A 12,442-nucleotide genomic window follows, 5' to 3' on the forward strand; every position below is an offset into this window, starting at 1 on the left:
GCAATCTCATATGATGATGTATTAGTTAACCTGACTGTGGACTCATACATATACGGGCATGTTAAACTATCCACTTGTGTACCTCAGTTATGCAAAATTCTTTTCAGATATTTCTTCAGAAATATAAGTTGTCATAAGTTATGTCCAGCTCATTGACTCTAACAACATAGGATGGTCATATGGATTTTGCTGAACCTTTGTGTTCATGGCCAAATATGGCTGTGTGTGAACATGTGCTTGTGACTCCACCATGCTTTCTGAAAATCAGGCAGTGTATCAATTCATGACTGCTATGAGGTTTGATCAGGAAGCTGCTCAAGTCATTGATGAGTGAATGAGTATAGTTTGAATATGAATATGGACTGATATTTCTTGGAGGCTAACTAGCAAAATGAAACAATGAATGAAGACATGCACTAGAATGCCACTGGTCCGTTAATAGGCTGAACAGCTTCTTCCTGACATTGGAGAATCATTTTTGAAATAGTGGAAAACTGTTTCCTCAAATAGATTGCTGTCACAGCATAATAGCACAGGACACTTTTTAAGTTTAATCTGCTGTATTTAGGTTTAATCTGCTATTTTCTCCACTGCTACTTTCTCCAATGTCAGCCTTTCTACATAATAGTATTTTCCAGTTTCCATGCTGTAAAGTATGGTCACTGAAACAGAATTTAGCCAACTGTCACGATATCACTGGTTTTAGCTTGAATGGAAATGTACCCCTCAGGTTCTTGTGTTCTCCATTTGGTGGCTCTATTTTGGGAGGTACTGAAAACTTTAAGAGGTGGGGCCAGGATAAAGGAGGTGAGTCACTGGGTATGTGCCCTTGAAAGTCATAGTCTCTTCCTTTCTCCATGTTTCCTGTCTGCCATGAGATGAACAGCCTCCTCCACGTGCTTCCACCACCATAAAGTGAATCCCTCCTCCCTAAAATTTTTCTGAAAGGTATTTTGACCCAGACACACAACCAATACAGTTAGTAGCCTTCTATTATCTGTAATTTTCTTGAGAAACAGTGTTTGAATTTGGCTCCCCCCCCACCCCGTTTTTAAATATTCTTCTTTATTTGCAAGCAGAGAGAAAAGAGAGACAGATAGGGAGAATGGGCAAACCAGGGCCTCCAGCTGCTGCTGCAAAAACCTCCATAAATGTGAGCCACTTTGTGCATCTGGCTTTACATGGGTACTGGGGAATCAATCCAGGTCATAAGGCTTTGGCAGGGAAGTGCCTTAACTCTAGTCTGTGAATTTGACTTTTAAAAGCTAGTGAATTTAGCTGGGCATGGTGGCGCACAACTTTAATCCCAGCACTTGGGAGGCAGAGGTAGGAGGATTGCTGTGAGTTCGAGGCCACCCTGAGACTCCATAGTGAATTCCAGGTCAGCCTGGGTTAGAGTGAGACCCTACCTCAAAAAACCAAAAATAAACAAATAAAAAAAAAATGCTAGTGACTTTGTGGGTAGAAATAAAAGGAAAAGTCATTCCAAGCAAAAGATACAATTAAATCAAAGGAAAATACAGAAAGCATTTGGACATTTGTAGGGCATCAGAGAACATTAAGGAAGGCCCTGGGAGATTTAGTTTCTAAAGGATTCAGACATATTTCTTATTCTGTGGGCTTGCCCTTTAGTTCTTTGAAGAAGTGACATGGTTTTATTAGGGGGGGGGGTGTATGTTTTGTTTGATGCAGGATACATTGCATATATGTATTATTTGATGGTACAGTTTTGTGGAACAAAAGAGGGATAGTGTGAGATGATCCTATCTGTTGTTGAAGGGTGTCACTCTTATTGAAGAAACTGAGAGTAGAGGGTGGGGAAGATGGGAGGAGCTTATACAGGCATCAGAAGGAATGAGACTCTACCTCAGGCCTCAGCAGGAATGTCAGTTATGAAGGCTTTGGTCAGGTCCCACTTACTGCTATCTCTGTCTCCAGCACCTCAAAAAGGTGTCTAGACAGTGCTTAACACCACCTGTAAACATGAGGGGTGCAATCTGAAGCACCCCTAAGTGAGTGAGCTCACTGAATGACATGAGGTTATGTGTCTGTGAGTGTGTTCTATATCAAAGCAAACACATTGTCTGATGGGAAGATCAAAGTGGTGAGTATAATCTAGAAGTTTTTATTGCCTGTGTGTAGTATGTGTAGTGTGGTATGCATGCGTGGAGTGTGTGGTATATGCACATGTGTACATGCTGCTGCTCGCCTGCAGAGTTCCGTGGGCTCACCTGTGGTGGCCAGAGGAGAGGAGGACGTTGGGTGTCCTCCTTTCCCCCTCCATCACTCACCTGCCTACTTTTTTTCCATGCAATGGAGTCTCTTGTTGATTCCAGAGCTTGTCATTCATGCGTCCCAGTGATTATTTGATCTCTGCTCCCCTCAGGACCAGGGTTACACATGTGTGTGGCCATGCCCAACTGTTGATGGGGGTTCTGGAGAACCAAGCTCAGGCTGTCTCGGTTCCCCTTGGGCCTTCATGCTTAAGCAGAAGCCTGTTTAACCCTAACCACTGAGGAATCTCTCCAGCCTTCATTGTATAGAGGATTATATACAGGCTGAGTATCCATAACTACATGTGCTTGGAAGATGGTTTTGGATGTCAGACCTCTTGTCAGTTCAGATGTTTTAATACTGTAATATATGTAACATATCTTGTGGATGGTGCCCCATATCTATCCATGAAATTCATTTATATATCATATATGTGGCCCAGAGGTAATTTTATACACAATTTTTAGTTCACCTGCAGTTTGGCTGTGACCGATCACAGAACTTAAGTAGTAGACTTTGTCATTTGTATTGTTATGTGAGGGCTCAGAGTTCCCCAGTTTGGAGTGGTGTTGCAGTGTGTGGATAGGAGAAGCACACAGCTATTTGCTCCCCAAGGCAGAGCACCCTTAACAAACTAAAGACCAAGGCCAACAGAGTTTAACCTGAGCAAACCAATGAGTTGATTGGGCTTTCTGACAGATTACAGTCTGGAGGTTACTTACAGAAGCATGGAGCCTCCCAAGCAGCCTTGGCCTCATTGAAAGGTCTCAAGCTAATGTGCATAACCACCTGCTCATGGCTGAATAGGCAGAGCTCTCTGTCCCTTGATCTTGCACCCTTATATAGTCTATCTCCTTCCTGAGGCCACATGACCTCATGTACCATTGCATACAGTATGCACAAGGTTTACCTGATATGCAAAGTGAGGGTCTACCTTTTCCCACCTTCCTCCTTCTATGAGGGAATACCAACAGACCAAATCTGGAGAGTTTCCTCTGCTCAGTCATGGCTGCTTCTAATGAAGATGGGAAAAGGCTGTTTTCCTCCGAGGAGCTATTTTCAAATGAGAGGTACTCAAGATTATACAAGAGGATGACTGAGCACTTGTTTTTGATCTGTGTTGTCATTCAGACACTGCCTTCCTTCTTTGTCCTAGCTCTCTCATAATACTTGTAAAAAATATGAATTAAATGCAACTGTCCCTACAGAAATTGGCCTCGATATCCAAGACCTCACAATGCCTAGCAATGCCTACATAAGAACCTCATAATAGAAAAAAAAAAAAAAGATGATGACATCATTAAAAGAGAGACTAATGGAGAGAGGGAGAGGATATGTCTGAGAGCAGAGTTATGATGGGGAATGTGGGGAAAGGGAGGGAAATACCATGGTTTTTGTCTGTAAGTATAGAAGCTGTCAGTAATATATAGAGAGACACGCATTGTAAGAATCTGCTTGCGGAAGTGTGTGTGTGTGTGCCGGTGTGTATGTGTGTGTGTGTGTGTGTGTGTGTGTGTGTGTGTGCACGTGCATGTGGTATTGTTTTTCAAGACAGGGTCTCACGATGTTCCCAATGCTAACTTCAAACTCACTATTCTTTTGACCTCAGCCCCCCTAGTGCTGGGATTACAGGCATCCAACACCAAGCTGGCATTTCTCTCTCTCTCTCTCTCTCTCTCTCTGTCTCTCTGTCTCTCTGTCTGTCTCTCTCTCTCTCTCTCTCTCTCTCTCTCTCTCTCTCTGTTTCTCTTTCCCTCTTTCCTCCCACCTACTCTCTCACTGAACTTTTGTTGTCCCCAGACAGGGAGGAATTGGGAAGGGTTTTCTGAGTAGAAAACAGGAATTAATGCTGAATCCAAAGTGCATTAGTGGTTGTGAACTTCCTTGTGTGAACACGGAGCATGACGGCACGTACTGTGCTGAGCTCCTGGGTGACGAGACAACCACGTCTGGGACACACTGGGCTGTGCTGGCCGGTTAATCATTATAGGCTTCTCTGATAATTCTGCAGTGCTGAGGACCATGGCTAGAAGGAGCAAGTTTTTAACATATGGCAAAATCCAAGCCCTTTTTCTGAGCTGCTTAAGACAGAGAGAGTCCCTGTGCCTTTTCTCACTTTTTATTTTTCTACTTCCCTAAAATTGGTGAGGCGATAACTTGCTTATGGTGACAGAGTGTCCTTGCTATAGGTGCTGATCTAGCTTTGCAGTCTGGCTGGCAGAGGGGGTTGGGAGAGTCATGTTTCACTATTTTACTGTGTGATGCAATGGCTGAACTTGCTGAATCACACCTCTTGATCTTCCTGGAATCCATGGCCTTAATGACTCCATTTGATTTGGATACAAGGGCTGAAGATTTACAGACCCCTTGTTTAAAGACTAAGGTATTCAAGGGAAGTAAGGACAATTAGTGTGAACCTAGTGAGGTTCGGGGAGGGGAATGGAGCATGGAACTGCACTAGCGAGGGGTTCCCCACACCAGCACACTCACAAAGCAGAACCGGGCATGTGGGAGGGCCGAGGAGAATAGGGGAAGGAAGGAGGACGAGAGGAGGAGTCTCTACTTACCTGGGGAATCTTCAAGATTCTATATCAACAATCCCTGTTATGGCCAGGCTTGGTGGTCCACACCTATAACCCTAGCACCCAGAAGTCAGAGGTGAAGGATCATGAATTCAAAGCCAATCTGGGACTCTCTGAGGGTGAGGCAGCCTGGAGTATAAGGCAAGAAGTTGCCTCAAAAGAATGGGAACAGTAAAAAGTCCTGTAAGTCCCATCAAAACGTGATGGCTCAGAGGTGAACAAAAGGCAGTAGAGGACAGTTATATGCAAGAGAAAAGAGAGTATTAAATAAAACATAATAAACTTTGCCTCATTCTTATTCTATCTAAAAATGATGGGGTTTGGTCTGAGAACTTTATCACCATTTATGTTGAAATATCAATTTCTTTATTACTTAATATTCCTAGCACATAATGTGACAGAAAACTTCTTTTTACTGCTTTATGAGTTTCTATGAAAGTATTATAATGCTACAAAATGTAAATCGCATTGAGTTGTACATTCATGGGATCACATTTTTCTGAATTTATATGATCACTAGAACTTTCTAGAAAAATCTACTCATCACTTTTACTGATTGTACAACTAACATTTTAAAGGTTAGCCTTTCTCCATGATCCTGAAGGAAATATATATTTTTTTCAACAGGAGGCTCCCAAACTGAGCAATGAGGAAAACAGAATGAATTCACTTGAAATCCATGAAATTGGACTGGGGAGATAACTCAGTGTATAAAGTGTTTGCTGTGTAAGTACAGGTACATGAGTTTAACTCTCCATCACTCACATAAAATATCAGGTGTGGTGACATGTGCCTGTGATTCCCTCACTGGGGAGAGAGAGGCAGGAGGATCCTTGGGTCTTGCTAACTAGCTTGTCTAGCTTTGCTAGTGAGCTCCAGGTTCAGTGAGAGACCCTCTTCCAAAATTAAGGCAGAGAGCAACTGAGAGGAGCACCTGGTATTGACTTCTAGCCTACACACACACACACACACACACACATACACACACACACACACATGTACATGTATCTAATCACATACAAACACATATCACACAAACACACATACTATATAAACCCCCCTTGCAAAAAAAAAAAAAAAAAGATAAAAGAATCTTGGAATTTTCCTGAGGACAATTCCATACAGAAGGTGGGAGTGGAGGTGGGAGGTAGTGAATTCAAGTTAGAATATTAAGAATTGATCACTTGTATTAATAGCATAACCTATCCCTTCTTCTCTTGGCATATGACCTCAAGAAAAATAAGTTCTTTGACAATAAAAGTAATCAGGAGTGGGCTGAGATTTCAATTGCATTTTAAACAGCTCATTTGTATTCTTCTTGTGTCCTAAGAGACGAGCTCAAAAGCAGCAAAGAGCATAAAGCAAGAGGCAGCTGGAAAAAAAAAAAAAAAAAAAAAACCAAGTCTTGAAATGATCAATGTAATGTTTCATGTCAGCAACTGGAATTTTTTGCAGCATTACTGTCTTGGATGCTGACAGCATGATTTAATGACCCCGTTGCTGCATGGGTTGACATGGCAACGATGGAAAATGCCATAAATATCTGAGTTGTGGACATGAATGGTATGTTTACATTGTGTGGGGTGTATTGTAGGACATGTGGTGGCTGCTGTCCCCTCCAGTTGGAAACGTCTGGAATTGACAGCCATTTTTTAGAGTCATTTGAACTAAACGACTCTCATGGCAGACCCTTTACTGCAAGCCCAGAGCTGTGCACTTCTGTGTATGTTTGGGAAATAAAACTCAGCGTGTAATGCAGTTTGCCATACACCCCCCCACCTTTTTGTTGTTTGAATTGAGACAATATGAGATTTCTTCTTATTCAACACAGTAGCACATAATTTTATTCAAAATAGAATATAGTGAGCACTTACATCTATTTACTGATACCTGAATCCTATAATTGGAAAGATTTTTTTGAAATTATTTCTAGTCCAATTCTCATTTTAGTCCTAGAATGACAAATAACACAGACCATGACTTCTTTGCTTTGGGCTCCTGGCTCTGTAAGGAAAGCAGTGTCATCTGCATTTCCTTGTGCTTGGTCCACTTTCAAAGAAATGTGGTGCCATGTTCAAAAATGGAGGGAAACTATACTGAGTTTCCACTTCCCTGAAGATCACCTGAGAAACTTACTTATGAAACAAAACTCTGGTTAAGACCTAACAGTGAGTCAGGACACACATCACCAATTTGAAGTGCCTTAATAGTGGCTGAAGATGAGAAATGGAATAAGGGGTATCGTGGGGCGTGGAGGGAGTGGTTTTCCAAGTGACCCTGGACTCGATGGCACACAGTTTCTGATAGAGGTTTGGAATCAGCAAGGCCAGGAGGGTCTTGAAATGGGTCTTGCTAAGGAAGTGGGGACTGTTAATAGGTAAACTGTTGAGATGTTTTCTGGCATTATCTTTTAGTAGCTAGCATTCCTGAGCACGGAGCTAACATTCATTCCTCAGTTTCCTTATTATATAGCCCCAGAACAAGGAGGACTATTGTATTGTTGAGCACAATGTATATTTCTGTTCTCAACAGCCTTGGATAAGACATTTGATTTCTCTGGGTTTTATCATCCCATTCACTCATTCACTATTGTATTCCTTACATAATTAGTGTTGGTTTATAGTTCTCACATAGCACACAGAAGCAAGACTTGATCACATACTGCTAGGAACTTAGAATATAGGTTATTGGTTCCTTGAATATGTTACTATGACATTAGAGTCTCACATGTCAAGAAGCCAAGACATGCTCAGGTGACAGATGACTATTTTTATTGAAAGCACTCCCAAGGATGATAGACAGTACAATACACTACTCAGCAACTCCAGGCCTTTAGGGAGACTAGAGGTGTTTTTACCACCATTTGATCTTTTCAGGAGCTCTGTGGGACCCATCCCATCTACAGGAGGCAAGGATGAGTAGTCACATTCCAATATGACGCACCCATGGCTCTCTCAGGTTTGCATACTGGGCCAGCTCACTCTGGCTCCCAGAGAGTACTACTCCTAGACAGGCCCCATGACCATGAGTGTAAGAAATCCCCTGAGATCAGGGTGTGGTGGCAAATGCCTTTAACCCCAGCACTCGGGAGGGAGGCAGAGGCAGGAGGATCACAGTGAGTTCGAGGCCACCTGAGAATACATAGTAAATTCCAGGTCAGCATGAGCTAGACTGAGACACTACCTTAAAAAACCAAAAGATAAAAAAAAAATTAAAAATAAAATAAAGAAAGAAAGAAAGAAGAAGAAGAAGAAGAAAAGAAATACCCTGAATTGTCTTTCCATGCTGGCTCTAAAATCCCTTAAATAATGACCTGTGAACTACCTTGAGTGAATATGTGCAAAGTATTAGAATCATAAATGATGAAGGGATTCCAATTCCCTACATCTGTTCCTTTTCCATCATCTCATTACATCTTTATGCTTTTGACTGAAACCCAACTATTCACTGGAGTCAGACTTAGCTGTTTGTTAAAGTTATTCTATTATTTTGGTTTTTAAGAAATTTTCTGTGGCTGAGTACACACACCTATATTCCCAGCACCAAGGAGTGGCAACAAGAGGATGGAAAGTTGGAAGGCAGCCTCAGGTATAGTGAGCTCCTGTCTCAAAACAAAACGACAGGAAATTAAATTCAAAGAAAAGAAAAATTTTATGGTATGGAATTAAATTTCCACCAATTATGGATAACATCTTAATTAGTAAACAGATATAACCAGACTCTTGACATGGGAAATCTTTAAAATCCCAGTCTTCCCCCACCCCTTTTCACTTTAATCTTGGTTTTGCAGAAGAAGCAAAATATTGTCAGTGTAGAATAGACAAATTTGTCACATCTTAATTTGATGGTAAAGAATTGCTTTCAATCACTGCCCTTTCTTTGTCTTGGGATCAAATTGTAACTAGGAAGCCTGTTTTCACATGAAGTCTGAGAGAAAAGCATTTAACCTCGGTGAAGGTGACGAGTGTCCTCCTTCCCACGCCCATCAGGTATTGATGTGTTTAGTTTAGAGACCCATTCATCACGGTGCCCCGAGGACTCATCCGTCACTTGGAGATGAGTCCTTGTCCTCCAGGCTCTTAATTTACCTTGCTCCAGACATGGAATTTGCATTGAAGCAGTGAAAATATCCCTGTGATTTTCCATTCATAACATGTGGAGACCATTTTTTAAATTCTTTGGTGCTGGAAGTACGTCGAGGACTCCTGATTGAACTGTTCTTGTCCTGGATAGAATGTCATTGTTGAGAGAAAGCTTTTAGACCACCTTTCCTGAGGCTGACTTCTCACATGCAAGTTATGGAAAGGACAGATGTAATCTCACAGGTAAAAGTGGTGGTGTATATAGATAGCATTTACACGTGAAAATGAAATACCACCAGAAGCAATGATATTAGCAATGAGCCCACCAGTTTTGATTTCTAATACCATTCTACTAAAAGAGGAACCAGAGTTCCTGGGAAGATGACTTTTTCTCAGAACTAAAAAGTATGTAAGACAAACTTAGAGTGGCAGGTAGTGCCCAGATGTGAGAAAATTCTCATGGAAAAGGCACCCAGTGTCCAAGGACATTGTCCAGGAACAGACTAAAAGGACTCCCAGGGGTCAAATGAGTACAACTGGAACATGAAATCAATATGGATGAGTCTAGCTAGATATATTAGTAACAGGATGGATAGGAAGACAGAAGATAGATAGATAGATAGATAGATAGATAGATAGATAGATATCAATCAGTGATAGGTTGTAACCAAATAGAAGGTGATAGATGATAGATGGTACAGTGAATGATTGAATCATAGATGATAGACCGATAGATAATAGCTAATCAAAAGATAGATAGATAGTACCCAAATAGACAGATAGAGGTAATAGAGACAAATCTCCATGCAGAAAGATCCCAAACCATTTTGCAGAAACTCTGCCCTCCAGAAAATAAGCCACAACTCCCCTTAGATGCAGCTTCCTTCCCAGGTAAGCAAGGTGGAAAGAGAAACTTTACAGGGGCCAAGGTCAATGCTGGCTATAGGACGCGTGATAATAGCATGTACTCTTAACATGATGCAGAGAGAAACTTTGCCTGTGATCTTCCTATCACAAGACTATAACCGGAATATAAACATGAGCATAACTTCATGCAAATCCCAATGGAAGCATATAATACAATGCCAGACAAGCACTCCTTAAAACTGTCAAGATCATCAAAAATAAGGAATAGCAAAGAAACCAAGAGGAAATTCAGCACACAATATGTGGCAACTTGGATGGAATCCTGGGACAGGAAAATGACATGAGATAAACACTAATGAAGTGCATGCAATTAAATAAAACTCTGCCCAGCTATAAAGAGATTCTACCCTGCCAGACATGTCTACCAATCTCCAAGTCCAGATGCTGACCTGCCCATTCTCAGACACCTTGAGGACATTGTCTCATATACCAGTAGAACAAAGAAACTACATTTTTTTCATGGACAGTTACTGTTGAGGAATTTTGGGGAGCCGACAGTCATTAATAGCAAAGTTGGGGCAAGAGAGCTTAGTCTTGTATTTAAAGAAAATTTTACCCTTGGTTTCCCATGAGTAACAGATGATAAAACCCTATTGCTGAAGACTTCACATGCATGGGCAGCAAGATCATTGAAAAATCAAGCTGGCGTTGAACTGAAAACCTTCTTGTTGTAGACCAGCCAGCTGAAAGCTGGAAAAAGCTGCACTGCATGCAGCCCTATGGGAAATAGAAGTCATCAGCAGTGAAATAGTGGACATAGGAAGCCTCATGTTTGGCCAGATAGGCCAAATGACTGAATGAGTACAATAGTGGCATGTTTGCTCTAGGGGAAACCAACTGCTCTCTAATTTGACTGGAGGCCTGCTCTAAGGGAGGGAATACATGCGTGGTAGTAAAAACCTAATCAAAAGCCTATGGCAGGGGAGGTCATGTGCCTTAGGGGTATAAAGCCTGCTCTTGTCTGGCTAAATGCACATACTATTCTTATCAATCCTGAAAGAACTACACTTAATGTTCATATTCACATATTAATGCCCTCACTTTTGGTTAGAGAAGCTTCTCCTTTCAGATGGTGGTGACCACTGGGATGACCCAAAAGGCAACATAGTGCTGAGAAGAAGTGATGGAGGAGTGCTCAGTACTAAAACATCTCACACCGTCCAAGGCTCAGGTTCCACTGCAGAAGAGGTGACAGAAAGAATGTAAGAGCCAAAGGAAGGGTACCTCTCCTTACAATGCAACTGCCAAGACAGAAATTGGCCTTGATACCCATGACCTCACAGTGCCTAGCAATACCTTCACAAGACCCTCATAATAGGAGAAAAAGACAATGACATCAAAATAAACGAGAGACTAAGGGAGATTGGGAGGGGATATGATGGAGAGCAGAGTTGTGAAGGGGAAAATGGGGGAGGGGAGGGAAATATGGTTTATTGTCTGTAAGTATAGAAGCTGTCAATTAAAAAAAAATTAAAGAAAAAAGAGAAAATTTTGGTGTCTTCTACTCCTGTACCCTTTCATTTCTGTCAAACTTCAGATGAATCTCGTCCTGTTAGGACATTTCTAACTGTTTTGTGAACTTGAAAACAAATGTAGACAGGACTCCAACCACTGGTCAAAGAAATGATTGCATCCAAGTCTAGCTTGGTGAACCAACTGGTGTAATTTCAGAGACATGAACAACTTCTGGGTGGCTAAACTGCCTAAGGAGTCTATCTCCCCAGGATCCCTTAACTGTGTGCGTGTGTACATGTGCACGTGTGTGTGTGCTTATGTAGATCTCCTCAAGTAGGGGTGGGGCATTTGAGGGAACATTAATGGGTCCAACCTGTGTGGATCTCCTCGGGGTAATCACAGCTGCCGAGAGTTCATGAGGGTAAAGACTATGTCATGACCAGAAGACACCTAAAATGGTGTTACAGTTAGCTTCACATGGCTGGCGGAAAACACCCTACCAAGAGCAGCTTATGGAAGAAAAGGGTTTATTTTGGCTTACAGACTCAAGGGGAAGCTCCATGATGGCAGGGGGAAATGACAGCAGGAGGAGAGGGTGGACATCACCTCCTGGCCAACATGAGGAGAGTGTGCCATGAGCCAAACACTGACAGGAAGAAGCTGGCTCTAACATCCATAGGCCCGCCCCAACAACACTCTGTCTCCAGAAGGCTTCATTTCCCAAATGGCCACCGGCTGGAGACCTAGCATTCAGAACACATAAATTTATGAGGCACTCCTGAATCAAACCACAACAGATGGCAACTGCGGACAGTTTGGGCTTTAGGTACATTGTGGTACAGGGAGGTGCCTCCACACTATGGATTCCCGCTGGTCTCCCCTGGTGAGTTCACTCAGCTGGTAAAGTCTATAGCTTGTAAAGCTGTTGTCTGCTCTCATGTTAAGCCAGCGGAGAGATTCTCCCTCTCTAGCCCTACAGAATCCCCTCATGTTAGGACTGGAATTCCAATTTGGTCTGTGGGCAAAGAATTAACGTAGGTTAGAGGGCTTTTCCCCTCCACCAACACACACAGCTGTCACATTGGTTCTGCCTGACAGGCCTGTTGTTACTCATCATCACCA

This window comes from Jaculus jaculus, chromosome 8, assembly GCF_020740685.1.
Source record: "Jaculus jaculus isolate mJacJac1 chromosome 8, mJacJac1.mat.Y.cur, whole genome shotgun sequence".
Classification (NCBI taxonomy): domain Eukaryota; kingdom Metazoa; phylum Chordata; class Mammalia; order Rodentia; family Dipodidae; genus Jaculus; species Jaculus jaculus.